The sequence below is a fragment of the Fukomys damarensis genome, unplaced genomic scaffold (genome assembly GCF_012274545.1).
Source record: "Fukomys damarensis isolate Sample0158 unplaced genomic scaffold, DMR_v1.0_HiC HiC_scaffold_35, whole genome shotgun sequence".
In the NCBI taxonomy this organism is placed as follows: domain Eukaryota; kingdom Metazoa; phylum Chordata; class Mammalia; order Rodentia; family Bathyergidae; genus Fukomys; species Fukomys damarensis.
Window position 1 is genome coordinate 53,530,899 of NW_022900947.1, and position 13,887 is coordinate 53,544,785.

The following is a 13,887-nucleotide window of genomic DNA, read 5'->3' on the forward strand; positions in this document are numbered from 1 at the left end:
GTGAAAGAATTAGAGCAGGTTTGAAGTGAATCCAGAGGTTGTAGAATTACCTTACTATCTTTACAAAGCTATTAATTTCAGGGGGATAGAGAGAGTGAAGGAATAAGGACAGGAATATATCCCCTTAACAGTAACAGGCGCTTGCCTTCCTTTGAAGGTACAGAGCCATGAGTGAGGTAAAATGACTGGAGAAAAGAACATAAAGAGAAACCCCTCCTAAAAACAAAAAATAATAAAAGGAGTCTGAGTTATTCAGGAGCTAGAATAAAAAGGGAGATGAGGGACACTATGGTGGAGCAGGAGACTGAGTTGGAGAGAGAGGACAGAAAAAAGAAAGAAATTTTAGGGTGGAATGAGGAAAAAAGAGAAAAGAGAGAGGAAAAGCAAAAGAATTTGAAGGTCCTCTTTCAGGCTATCTTTGATCTCATATTATACCACATGCACAGTCATATGCGGAACCCAATCCCCTGGTCTTAGCTAGCAAATGGCTGTTCCTCACAACTGAGACTGAACACAATCTACAAGGCCTAACTTTAGTTTCCTTACCCTCAGGGTTGAACTCCACTCCGTTCTATTACAGGTTTCCCCTGCCCTTTCTTTAAAGATGTTCAAAGTTGGGAGCTCAGAAAACTACCCTTCATGGGAACCTATGCCTCTGCAGAGTTGGTCTAAGGACTGTTGGCCAAATATATTTTGAGTGTATGCTAGTTTTTTGAATAAGTTGTCTCATATGTTTATTTGTTTATCCATTTGTCTGCCCAATATTACTGTTGTTTTGTTTGAGCTCATTAATTTCTTTATCTCTTTGCCTTCAAAACTGTTTTTTTAAAAATATTTACCTAGAATTTAACTTGGCTTATAGATAAATGGTATTAAAATTAGAGTCATGCCTCCCCTCCCCAGAATGCTGATTGATAAAAATGATGTCAAGATTTATTTTACAGATGCAATGCACGTGCACATAATAAATCAAAATTGTTATTGGTAAAATATGGTGTTAAGTTTTACAATCTGGATTTTATATGTTAATAAAAATTTATCAAGGTAATTAAATGGAGGTTTTTAGGTTTAGAGGAACTGCTAAATGAGACTCATCTTGTGAGTAAAGGAGTAGCTACCTGGAGATATTGTCCAGCCTTTGGTCACTAGGGGGAACCCCAAGATTAAATTTTCTGTGGGTAAAATTAAGATTCTCTCAAAAAGATGTTTTGGTACCAAACTAAATGGCAGGGCAAATGGTTTCATATAACCATGATACCTATCATTGCTACTTTTCTGGTGTACTAAATGTATTGATGATTTTTTTACTCTACAGGTCTTCCAACATATTGTTTATGGTAATAACCTTCTTTTGATTAAGATATTCACCTATCTCTTTTGCTCCAGCTACTTATCATAACAGGTCCATTTATAGGCCAATATATTTTCTCTAGATGGCATCCTATTAGAAGATTATAACTTAGGTACAAGTTTTGTGTGTTTTGGGGGTGGGATGAGTGTACTTAAGAATGGCTGTTTTACACTAAGATAGACATTTAACTGTTACAAAGATAATGGTATCATCATTGTCATGCTAAAATATTATGTGTGGATTTTGATTTGCAGCGTTAAGTGGCATTAATAGGACACATATGTAAATACTGAATAGTTTCTCTGATGTGATAAACTAAAACTGTAAATAAGGATCAAAATGTATAATTGATATTGTGTAATAGGAAGAAAAGGTCTAAAGAAGTAGGGGAAGTGGGGGGAGTAGGGGAAAGGTAGAAAGGGAAAAGAAAAAAATATGAGAAAAGGAAAAACATGAAAACAAAGTCATTGTAAATAGGTATTGGTGGAGGGGGTGAAGAGAGCACAGGGAAGATGAGGAAAATAAGAAGCAAGATACATTATGTAAAGGTACAAGATCCCAGTGATGATGTAACTTTATTATATAACTAAATTGTACCAATAAACAAAACTATATAAATAAAAAACAAACAAAAAGAAAAACTCGGGCCCTTGTGCTTTCAAGGTAGGTGTGGTACCACTGAGCTAAATTCCCAGCCCTCTGTGGAATTTTTCTGTCTATTATTTTGTATACAGAAATTTTAAAGATAAATTTCATTATTGTCAAAAGAGCTAGAGTATGAATCATGATGACAATGATTGAGAGAAAGGGTAAAAAAAAATGGCATCAATAAAGGTCAGACAAACTGGTTAAAAGTTAATCAGAAATTCTAGGTAAGAGTGTTGAAACTGATGGAGTGACCAAAATGGTTACATGTACATTTGAAGAGTTATGAGAGAAATAAATCAATATTGAGACAAATATATCACATCAGTTCACAAATACTTTGAGGAAAGAAAAATAATGTGATTAAGGACAAGAAAACAACCAGAAACAAAGTACATTAGGTGAAAAGCAAGGGAACAAAAGAAGCCCTAATATATGGTTTTAACAAATAACTTTTTAAATTCACTTACTGGCAATTTCTAATAATTTTGCTTGTAGATTATCAGTGAGGATCCATTGAGGAAAATAAATTCACTAATTTCTGTGTTGATCTTATTCTTTTTTTAATGCATCCCATTTTATTTTGTTTTACAAATTGAACTGCATTTCCTATAATCAGAGATACCTTTTTATTTCAAGAATAACTTAATATTTTTCATTATATCACTATTCTCTTCTCATTCTTGTCTTATATTAAAGTGTGTCACATATAAGCATCAAAAGTATTTTTATTTTTCTATTTTTTTCTCTCATTGAGTACATTGGCTGTAGTTTTTAGTGTAGAAGTCATTTGCTTGATTACATTGATTCCTAGATACTTCATTTTTTTGGATGCTGTTGTGAAAGGAAATGCTTCACTAATTTTTCTCTCAATGAGTCTGTTATTTGTGTACAAGAGGGCTACTGATTTTTGAGTGTAGACCTTGTATCCAGCTACTCTGCTGAAAGTGTCCATTAAGTTTACAGGTCTTTTGGTGGAATTTTTTTTGGCCTTCAATGTAGAGGATCATATCATCAGCAAATCATGACAGTTTAACTTCTTCCTTTCCTATCTTTCTTGCCTTAATTTCTTTCTCTTGTCTAATTGCTGTGGCTAATGAAAGGATTTTTATTTTAAAAACTAATTTTCACTTTTAAAAAATATTTTATTGAGTTTATTGGTACATTTTAGGTATACAGTACAATTACATTCATTATTGGATCTTGTACCTTTACATGCCAGGTGTTGGTTCTCATTTTTTTCCCTTGTTCCTGCTCTCCCTACACCCCCTCCTCCCCTCCCCATGTACACTTTATTTCCATTTTTTAATTTTCTCATAGTTTTTTCTTTTCCCTTATTACCTTTCCCCCACCCTTCCCACTTTCCGTACACCTTTAGTGCTTTTCTTCCTATTTGACATGGTCAATTATCTTATTAGGAACTTATGTACCATTACCGTTTTTCACACCAGAGAAAAGTATTTATACATGTGTGATTTGTTTATTTCACTTAGGAGTATATACTCAAAATGTATCCATTTTCCTATGAATGAATCTAATTTCTCTTTCTTTATGGCTGAGTAGTATTTCATTTTATAGAAAAACCACATCTTCTTTATCCAGTTTGCAAGTGATGGGCAAATGGGCTGTTTCCAAGTTTTAGCTATAACAAATGGAGCCACTATAAACATAGATGCTCACATACCACTGTGGTGTGATTCTTTTAATTCTTTTGGAAAGATATTCAGCAGAGCTGGGTCAAATGGAACCTCTAGTCCCAGCTCTTTGAGGTATCTCCATATTGATTTCCATAGTATTTCTGCCAGTCTGCACTCCCATCAACAAGGAGAAGAGTTCCTTTCTCACCACAACCCTGCCAACATTTGTTATTGGTTGATTTCTTGATAGTGGCTATTCTTTGTGGGGTGAGGTGGAATCTCAGTGTTGTTTGCATCTGCATCTCTCAAATGACCAGTGATGTGAACCATGTTTTCATATATTTACTTGATGCTTTTACTTCTTTGTCTGAGAAATGTCTGTTCATTTCAGAAGCCGATTTTTGAATTGGGTCTTTATATTTGGGGAGGCTGATTGCTTTGAGTTCTTTATGTATTCTAGATAGTAGTCCTTTGTCTGAGTAGCAGGTGGTAAAAATTGTTTCCCACATTGTGGGTTGTCTCTTAATTCTGTTGGTTTCTTTTTCAGTGCAGAAGCTTTTTAATAAGATGAGGTCCAAGTTATTGTTTCTTTCTGCTAGTTCCTGTGCTACTGAGGATTTGTTCATAAAGTCTTTACCTATGCCAATGTCTTCAAGATTTCTGCCTAATTTATCTTCCAGCAAGTTTAATGTTTCTGTTTTAATATTTAGATCTTTAATTCACTTGGATTTTAATTTAGTGCATGGTGAAAGATAAGGGTCTAGTTTTAATCTTTGGCAGTTGAAATCCAGTTTTTCCCACACCATTTATTAAAGAGGCTATCTTTGCTCTAGTGGGGATGGTCAGCACCTTTGTCAAAGATGAGGTAGCTGAGTACATCTGGAGTTGTCTTTGTGTCTTCCACTCTGTTTCACTGATCTTCAGGTCTGTTTCTTTGTCAGTACCATGCTGCTTTTATCACAGTGGCTTTGCAGTATAGTTTCAAATTGTTAATTTTTATATCCACTACCATGTCTCTGTTGCCTAGGATGGCTTTTGCTATTCTAGGTCTCTTCTGGTTCCAGATGAATTTTTGGATTCTTTTTTCTAGTTCTGTGAAATATAGTGTTCGAATTTCAATTGGCATCACATGAATCTGTATAGCAGTTTTGGTAGTATGGCCATTTTCACTATGTTGAGTCTTCCTACCCAGGAGCAGGGGAGATCTTTTCATTTTCTTATATCCTCTTCGATCTCTTTTTTCAGAGTGCTGTAGTGTTCAGTGTAGAGTTCTTTTGCTTCTTTTGTTAGATTGATTCCTAGATACTTCATTTTTTGAGATGCTATTGTGAAAGGAATTGTTTCCCTAATTTCTCTCTCAGTGAGTCTATTATATGTGTACAAACGGCTATTGATTTTTGGGTGTTGACTTTGTGTCCTGCTACTCTGCTAAAAGTGTCAATTAAGTCTAGAAGTCTCCTGGTAGAGTTTCTTGGGTTTTCAATGTAGAGTATCATATCATTAGCAAATAATTACAGTTTAACTTCTTCCTTTCATATCTTTATTGTTTTCATTTCTTTCTCTTGTCTAATTGCTGTGGCTAATGTTTCCAGAACTATATTGAAGAGGAGTGGTGATAGTGGTCGTCCTTGTCTTCTTCCTGATTTTAATATGAACGTTTTCAGTTTTGGGCCATTTAATGAGATGCTGGCTGTTGGTTTTTCACAGATAGCCTTTATTAAATTGAGATATAGACCATCTATTCCAATTTTTTGCAGGGTTTTTATCATGAATGGGTGTTGAATTTTGTCAAACGCATTTTCTGCATCTATCTAGAGTATGGTATGGTTTTTGTCCTTGACTCTGTTAATATAGTGTATTACATTTATTGATTTACATAGGTTGAACCATCCTTGCATCCCTGCAATAAATCCGACTTGGTCATGATGTATGATCTTCTTGATGATCCTATGTATTCTGTTTGCCAGTATCTTGTTAAGGAGTTTTGCATCTATATTCATTAAGAGGATTGGTCTGTAGTTCTCTTTTTAGTTGTATCTTTCTCTGGTTTGGGAATCAAAGTGATATTTGCTTCCAGGAATGGATTTGGAAGTATTGCTTCCCTATCCACTTCACTGAAAAGTTTGAAGAGGAATGGCAGTAGTTATTCTCTGAATGTCTTGTAAAATTCAGCAGTGAATCCATCAGGACATGGGCTTTTCTTTGTTGGTAAATTTTTAATTACATTTTCAATTTCATTGATTGTAATTGGGGTGTTTAAAATATTTTTATCCTCTTTGTTCAACTTGGATAATTCATAAGTATCTAGAAATCTGTCCATTTCTTCTCTGTTTTCCATTTTATTAGAGTAGAGGTTCTCAAAGTAGGTATTAATGATCCTCTGGATTTCTGTTGGATTTGTTGTGACTTCACCATTTTCATTCCTAATTGCATGGATCTGAGCTTTTTCTTTCATTTTTGTTTTGATAAGATTAGCTAAGGGATTATCAATTTTATTTATTCTTTTAAAAAACCAACTCTTTGATTCATTTATGTTTTGTATCATTTTCTTAGTTTCCATTGCATTGATTTCTGCTCTAATTTTTATAATTTCCTCTCTTGTTTTTCTTTCTCTTGTTTTTCTAGGAATCTAAGATTCATTATTAGGTTGTTTACTTGAGCTCACTCTGTATTCCTAGTGTGGGCATTTAGTGATACGCATTTTCCACATAGAACTGCTTTCATTGTGTCCCATAGATTCCTGTATGTTGTATTGGCATTTTCATGTATTTGTAAAAACTGACTTCTCCTTTAGTTTTCTCTGTGATCCATTGCTTTTCAGGAGAGTGTTGTTCAATTTCCATGTGTTTGTGAAGTTCCTATGGTTTCTTGTGCTATTGGTGTCCAGCTTGATTGCACAAAGATCTGATAATATACAGGGGACAACTTTGATTCTTTTGCATTTATTCAAACCTGTGAGTTAGTATGTGATCTTTCCTGGAGAATGACCAATGTGCAGCTGAATATTCTGATTTTGTGGGGTGGATCACTCTACAGAAGTCTACTAAGTCCATTCTTTGAGAAGCTTGGCTCAGTTAAAATATTTCATTGTTGACTAGATGATCTGTCTATTTGTGAAAGTGGGATATTTGGATCCCCCACTACAATTCTATTAGTGTTTATATGGTTTTTTGTGTTTTTTAATATTTCTTTTATATAGTTGGGGGCATTAATATTTGGTGCATATATGTTGATGATTGTCATCTCTTCCTCTTGAATTGCTCCCTTTACAAGGATATAGTGGCTTTCTTTGTCTATTTTAATCAGTTTTGGTTTAAAATTACTTTGTCTGGAAATGAGATTGCTACCCCTGCTTTTTTCTGGGCTCCTGTCACATGGAGAATTGTTTTCCATCCTTTCACATTCAGTGTATGGGATTCTTTTTGCACTATGTGTGTTTATTGTATGCAAAATATTGTTGGATTTTGCTTCTTAATCCATTCTGCCAGTCTATTTCTCTTGATTGGTGAGTTGGGTGCATTGACACTGATGGTTATAACTGATATGTACTGACTTATTATTGTCAAGTTTTTGGCCTTTTGTTGACTCTTTTTACTTTTTCTCCTGTCTCCTTTTAATTTCTTGCCTTGCCTATTTGGTTTGTTCTGTTGGGCCTCATGGTGTTGTTACCTTCATTGTCTTTTTCTAGGATCTTGTTTAGAATTCCTTGTAGTGCTGGTTTGGTATTCATGAAGTTTCTCAGGTGTTCTTTGTCATGGAAGTATCTTATTTCCTCATCCATTTTAAAAGAGAGTTTTGTAGGATACATCAGTCTAGGTTGGAGGTTGTTTTCTTTTAGGACTTGAAATACCTCACTCCAAGCTGTCCTTGACCTAAGGGTTTATGTTGAAAAGTCTGCTGTGATTCTGATGGGCTTTCCTTTGCATGTGATATGTCTCTTTTCTCTTACTGCTTGTAGTATTTTGTTCTTCTGTTGGGTTTCTGGGATCTTGATTATTATATGTCTAGGTGTACATTTTTTTTTTGATCATGGCTAGTTTGAGTAGTATATCCCTCATTTGTCTGTATGCCTAATTATTCCCCTCTCTTGGGAAGTTTTCTGTTATTAATTCTGTGAACAGATTTTTAAAGTCATTTGCATTTTCTCCTGCTACTTCATGGATTCCTATCAGTCTTATGTCATTCTTCTTTGCATCATCTAGGACTTGGATTTATTTCTCATTATCCCCTACTGTTTTTAAAAGACCTCTCCTTTCATGGTCACTGACTGCAATCTTATCTTCTATATCTGAGAGTATATCTTCACATTTTTTTATTCTGTTGCATACCCTTTCAATGGAGTTTTTAATCTCCTGAATATCTGTTTAATCTGTTTTATGGATTCCATTTCTTTCCTATGTTGGGCATTTATTGTTTCCATTTGTTTCTTATGCTGGGCCTTCATGGCTTCTATTGTGGTCCTGAGCTCATCTATTTTTTTTTGTCAGTTTCTGTTGTAGAATCTTGAATCTTGAGTTTCATTTTGCTCACCATCTCTATAGATATCTGGGAAATTATTTCTGTTTTGAATTTTTCTAGAGCCTGATTGATCTGTTTTGTGACTTCCTGTGCTTTGAGTTCAGGGTTTTACTATTAGCTTTTTCATCCTCATTTGTCCTACTGTTTGCCTTGGTGAACTGGAAATCTGTCTTTGTGTCTTGCTTAAGTTTTTTCTCATTTTTATTTTTGTTATTGGGCTGTCCTTGGTTTAATCTAATCTCTGTGTTATGACCCAAATCTTCCTGATACAGTTGTGCCCTAGCTTCTGCATCTCTAACGAATCACAGGCATTCTCATCTTCATAACATCAGAGAAAACAGCTCATCAAATCAACCACAATCCTTTATCCCCATTGATACAATCAGCAACAAAATGTGATCAAGCACAACTTGCAAATTGAGCGCTAGACTAGTAGTTACTAGTTTATCACACTTAAACTGTGTGAATTAAATTAAAATCAAGAAGCAGTCCAAAACATGCCTGCAGTGAGCAAACTTTTCAACGTAGTATATTTACTATTTAGGATGGGGGCTCAGAAAGAGCTAGGGTGAGAGGAGTAGATAAGTAAAAGAATTGGAGAAGGTTTCAAGTGAATCCAGAGGACATGGAATGACCACATGATAGACAGAGTAGAAAAGTATAAGTACAAGAATATATCACCTTGACAGTAATAGGGGCCCACTTTCCCTTGAAACTACTGACCCCTGTGTGAGGTGGAATGACAGAAGAAAAGAACTTAAAGAAAAGAGAAAAAATGATAAAAGAAGAAATCTGAGTTAGGGAAGGAGCAGTAACAGAAAGGTAGATGAGGGATAATATGCTGGAGCATGAGACTGAGTTGGAGTAAGAGGATAGAAAAAAGAAAAAATTTGCAGAATGGAATGAGGGGAAGAAAAAAATGGATTTGAAGTGCCTCTTTCAGAGTTTATCTCTGCTGTCATACTACACAGCATGCACAGCCATGTGCAGAACCAAGACCCCTGATCTCAGGTTGCTGATGGCAGAACCCTATGACACAGACTGACCTTGGGCTGCAAGACCCAGATTGAGTTCCCTCACCTCCTGAAGGTTTGAACTCCACACAGTTCTACTACAGGTTTTCCCCACCCTTTCTTTAAAGATTTTCAAAGTTGGGAGCTCAGAAAAATAACCTTTATTACCAACTCTGCCTCTGCAGAATGGGTCCAAAGACTAGCACAATTAGGAGGTCTGAGAGTGCTGCTGTGGTGGGTTGGGGTTGGGGCAGTTCACGGGTGCCATTATGGCCACCATCCTGGTGCTGGAGAGATAGTGGCAGCCTGGCAGGGGAGGACACCACTACCTGTCCTGCGGACTGGGCCCAAGCAGGCCCTCCTGGTGCTGGAGAGATGGCAGCAGCCCACCAAGGGAATTTTTACTTTTTTCTATAATTATTGCCTGCAAATCTTTCCAGGTCATATGGTATATTCTTTTCTCATGTAATTTTATCAATTACCCACCAAATGTTGATGACTGCATATGTTGAAAATGAAAAGTCTGTTTTTAGCTTTCACATTTATAGTAGCCTGAAGAGGCTTATAGTAATGTTGTAATATATTCTCAGTATTCAGAGAGATATTGGATTAATAGTTAAAATTTCATCCCTATATTAGAGCTTAGGTCCCATTTAAGTTGCAAGTAAAGCTTCTATTTTATAATTCCTTCAAGCATTTCTTCATGGAATTCCTTCACTACTAGAAATTGGTGCATATATGTTGTTTTGTGTTGATTATTTTCTATTGTGTATATGTGTATGTGTGTGTTTAAATTAGAAATAAAAAATGGTTGTGTCATTTGTGTTCACTTCAATCCATGACAGTGAACTGAATTCTAACAAGTCTGTTTTTGAGAGTGGGGGCTGAATTCACTATTTTCAGTTATTTTCTTTTCATTATAGTTAGTTTTTTTTTTTTTTTTTTTTTTTTTTTTTTTTTTTTTTTTTTTTTTTTTTTTTTTTTTTTTTTTTTTTTTTTTGCTACTGGGGATAGAACTTGGATCCTTGTGCTTGCGAGGCACGTGGTGGAACCACTGAGCTAAATATCTGGTCCTCATTATAGTTAGGTTTATCCAATATAAAATTTGTTGAGACTTCATCACTGACTTGGGCTGAGATGAATTTTATAAAATGTTGCCTGTGCTCTTAAAATGAAAAAAAAAAAGTAAAAATATATAAATAATTACATTTATTCCTCTGTAAATTTAGGAGACAAAATATGGTGCTGGAACTCAATATATACACAGCCTTACCATGCGGCTCTCTGGGGGGACCCCGTCCCGCGGGGAATAGGAGGTGAGAGCCGCCTCTTATTCGTGGGTCATCAGAGGCCGATCCGATCTTGAATGTCTGTGGAGGAAATCTTTAAGAAGTTAGAGTACACGGCCCAAGTCTGGTTTCTGATCAAAGGCGCTTTATTGGCTCAGCAAAACGATTATATACTGTTATCCCAGGGGGAAGGTTCAGCAAGCTTATTGGACAGTTCAAGCAAATCCTCTACCAATCACATGAGTCACTCAAGCATTTAACCATAAAGGGACAAAGCATTTATCAGCATACAGCAATCAGTATTTTACCAAATGTGGGGAGGGGTAAGTGGGAAGGCGTACATCAATAGTTAACCCTATGCGATCTTTAACTTCACAATCTCTAGGGGCAAGCAGGACAAGGAAATACCACCGGCCTCCTGCTCCAGATCCCGTGACCCTGTGGTTAGCACAAAGGGCTATTCTTTCTGTAAGATTTCCTGTTTGCCCAGGGGCTAGACCTGCCAAAAGTCACGTATGTAGTCTAGTGGGATTTTTCCACCGAGGCAAAGGCTAAGGTTGAGGGCAGCCATCTTATGCAGGCCCAAGCAGTCTCTCACATTACCACTATTTTTTTTATTTCTACAAGACAAAAAATGTTTGTCTCTTCCAGTTTAACTTGTTTCAGAAGAATGTACATTTGGCTAGAATTATTGCCACTCTCATATATTTTGTATAACCTCAAGCTGCTTGGGAAAGACACACATTTCACTATCTAGGGTTTTTGTTTGTTTGTTTGTTTGCTTTTTAGAATTTGTTTGTTTTTTATCATGGCCTTTTAAAAAGTTCACTAAAAGAAGAACTGAGATATATCATGTAAAGGTACAAGATCCCAGTGATAAATGTAACTGTATTGTTTGCCGTAAATGTACCAATAAACAATATAAAATTCACTAGCTTGATTTCACTATCTTTTTGAAGTACTGATGTTGTATATAAGATCTTAATAAATGTTGTGATACTATAAAACATGACATCAAACAGGACATAGTCAATTTTCTTTCTCTCCCAATGACATATAATATGTATATCCATTTCTCCCACAAAGATCCTCCTCATTCAGCCACCTTACCAATAAATTGTGACATTCTCTGAATTAGTAGAGAACAGTATGGAATAATGGTTATTATTTTTTATTGTCATATTTTAAGTGAGTCCTCTCTCTCTTATCAGCTCATATTTTTTGATTGATGAATTTAAACTAGGTATACAAGCAGGCATGTTAAAAAAAATCAATAACCGTTCTTCAAGAAACAGTTATATAGTCCAATGGAAGGAAATATTTACTAACATATTTAGTAAATTACCACTATTAAAATCACAGACACATACAAGACAAAAATAAAAGCGAAATATACATGATTTTATAAGCACAGATTAAAATAAACTCCTCAGGCTTTCACCCCAGCTTCCACCGCTCCAGCGCTGGGAGGTAGCCTGGGCCCTGATCCACTGAGGGAAGGAGAGCCATGACTGCTCCCGCCCCAGCTGCCATCTCTCCAGTGCCAGGAAGGTAGCCCCACAGGTGCCCCTGAACCCCATAATCCCCCCCACGGCACACTCTCAGACCTCCTGACTGTGCCAGTCTTTGGACCCACTCTGCAGAGGCAGAGGTGGTCATCAAGGGTATTTTTCTGAGTTCCCAACTTTGAACATCTTTAAAGAAAGGGCATGGGAAACCTGTAGTAGTTAATCCATTCAGAAGGTTGGGGAACTCAAGCTGGGGATTCAGCCATCAGCTAACTGAGACCAGGAGTCTTGCATCCTTGCTCTGTCTGAGCCATTAAATGGTAAATACACTATACTGAAATTTTGTTCACTGCAGACATGTTCCGGACTGCTCCTTGATTTCAAGTTAATTCAAATCTTTTAAGGGTGATAGACTAGTGACTACCACAGGTGGTCAGTTTCCAAATTGTGCTTGATCTTAATGTGTTGCTGATTATATCAGCTGAGATAAAGCATTGTAGTTGATTTGATGAGCTGTTTTTCTGATGTTATGAAGATGAGAATGCCTGTGGGTCATTATAGACCCAGAAGGTAGGGCACAACTATATCAGGAAGATTTGTGTATTAACCCAGAGATTTAACCAAGGAGAGTATGACAACAAAAATAAAAATGAGAAAACACTTAAGCAAGACACAAAGACAGTCTTCCAGTTCACCAATGGCAAACAGTAGGGCAAATGAGGATGAAAAGGCCAATAGCGAACCACCTGGACACCCTGAACTCAAAGCACAGGAAATCACAAAACAGATCAATCAGGCTCTAGAAAAATTCAAAACAGAAGTAATTTCCCAGATAACCATAGAGATAGTGAGAAAAATGGAAGTCGTGATTTGAGACTCTAGAGCAGAAACTGACAAAAAATAGATGAGCTCAGGACCACGATAGAAGCCATGAAGGCCTAGATGATGCAAAGAAGAATGACATAAGACTGATAGGAATACAAGAAGTAGCAGGAGAAAATACAAATGACTTTAAAAAGCTGTTCACAGAATTAATGACAGAAAACTTCCCAGAGGGGAAGAATTTGACATTCAGATAACTGAGGCATATAGGACCCCAACTAGCTACAATCAAAAAAAAAATCTACACCTAGACATATAATAATCAAGATCCCAGAAACCCAACAGAAGAACAAAATACTACAAGCAGTAAGAGAAAAGAGACATATCACCTGCAAAGGAAAGCCCATCAGAATCACAGCAGACTTTTCAATACAAACCCTTGAGTCAAGGAGAGACTGGAATGAGATACTTCACAATCTCCAACCTAGACTGATGTATTCTGCAAAACACTCTTTCAAAATGGATGGGGAAATAAGACACTTCCACGACAAAGAACACCTGAGAAACTTCATGAATACCAAACCAGCACTACAAGGAATTTTAAACAAGATCCTAGAAAAAGACAATGAAGGCAACAACACCATGAGGCCCAATAGAGCAAATCAAATAGGCAAGGCAAGAAATTAAAAGGAGAACGTGAAAAAGTAAAAAGAGTCAACAAAAGGCCAATAACATGTCAGTAATAAGTCAGTACATATCAGTTATAACCAGCAATGTCAATTGCCTCAACTCATCAATCAAGAGAAATAGACTGGCAAAAAGGAATAAGAAGCAAAATCCAACAATATGTTGTTTACAAGAAACACACCTAGTGAAAAATGAAGCCCATAGACTGAAAGTGAAGAGACAGAAAACAATTCTCCATGTGACAGGAGCCAAGAAAAAAACAGGGGTAGCATCTTATTTGCAGACAAAGCAAATTTCAAACCAAAACTGATTCTAGTATTATTGATGTAGGATGGCACTGTATCATACCTCTGTGAATGTAGAATATCTTGTACCTACTTTATGATACATAGCAGTGACTATGCTTTGTCAGAGCTA